This window comes from Syngnathus scovelli, unplaced genomic scaffold (assembly GCF_024217435.2).
Source record: "Syngnathus scovelli strain Florida unplaced genomic scaffold, RoL_Ssco_1.2 HiC_scaffold_496, whole genome shotgun sequence".
Lineage (NCBI taxonomy): Eukaryota > Metazoa > Chordata > Actinopteri > Syngnathiformes > Syngnathidae > Syngnathus > Syngnathus scovelli.
The window spans coordinates 4,829-6,065 of record NW_026061599.1 but is presented as its reverse complement, the minus strand read 5'-3'; the positions used below and the strand labels follow the sequence as shown (position 1 = coordinate 6,065).

Sequence of the window (1,237 nt, the reverse complement as noted above, 5' to 3'; positions counted from 1 at the left end):
CACTCGTTCAGATGGTGAAAAACAGGTGGATTTTAACTGTTACGTTCATATTCAACAAGTGAAAAAAACATCCCTGCGTTTTAACTACTTGGGCAGCTGAGTCACGCCGAAAGTTACGTCATGCATCCTAAAAAACGGCCTTCGGAGAACGCACCCTGTGAATTTGGACACAGCTCCCGACTCCCAGCTGGCCTGGGAACTCCTTGGGATACATCGGGAAGAGCTAGAAGAAGTGGCTGGAGATAAGGAAGTCTGGGCTTTCTTGCTGAAAATGCTGCCTCTACGGCCCAACCTCCAGATAATCGGTAGATGATGTATGTACGGATGACAGGACAAAAATTCAGTATTTTTACTGGGATAATTATTCACTTTGTAATTGTAATCTAATGGACTTTAAAAAACAAACAAAACAAATGTGCTCTATGCGCTAAAAAAAATTAAAATAAAATAAAAACCAGGACCAATAAAGCATTTGGATTTTGTTACATTTTATTTTAAAGATATCACTCAGATGTTCCTATGGAGAGAAAAATGCACGTTATAACACAAGATGCGTGCTGATGACAAAAATGTCATCTTACTTGGCAACAACACCATCATTCTTTGCCAGCCTGAGGATGGAATCATCAGACTCCCCCTGTTTTGCATTTAGGAGAGAACACGCACATGTAAAAAACCACAAGCATTTGAACCATTGAACACAATCCAGGATGACTCACCATTCTGCGGATGGCGCCACAGATGGCATAGGTCTTGAACTGACCGTTGAAACGACCCGTGACCTTGTCCACCTGTAGCAGACATAGTTGAATGAATGACTTTATTTCATACATAGAAATACGTCCACATTACATATAATACAGAACGTACATAGAGCTTGAAAAAGGACAAACTATATACAGTGTCTGACAGAAGTTCTGTCGCTTGTCCATGTTGTAGAAACAATGGCTTATAACCTGACTTTGACTCACCCAAATGAGGTGTAATGTATGAAAATAAATTTGCTTCACTGCAGAAATATTGATCTTTTAATGAACACAGAAAGGTCAGAGTTTGGCAAAACAAGTTTTGTCGCCTTGTCATACAATACACCCAATCGTAGCAAAACCTTTGCAAGTTAGAAGGCAATATCAACATACTAAAATGTCAAGAAATATTAGCTACCTCTTCCCAATTGTTAGGGTTTTTCAGATTATCCTTATCGTATGATTATGTTGGAATGCAACCGGTAATAAAT

The 1,237-nt window shown here is 39.1% G+C and overlaps 1 long non-coding RNA gene across 1 annotated transcript; it reads right to left on the bottom strand.

Annotated features, from left to right (window-relative positions):
- Window positions 1-471: 471 nt before the first annotated feature.
- Window positions 472-812, bottom strand: LOC125968336 (uncharacterized). Its single transcript, XR_007481247.2, has 3 exons — window positions 720-812; window positions 582-637; window positions 472-517 (listed from the first exon to the last, which is right to left on the bottom strand). It is a non-coding gene; the product is annotated as an uncharacterized lncRNA (long non-coding RNA).
- Between the last annotated feature and the right edge of the window lie 425 nt (window positions 813-1,237).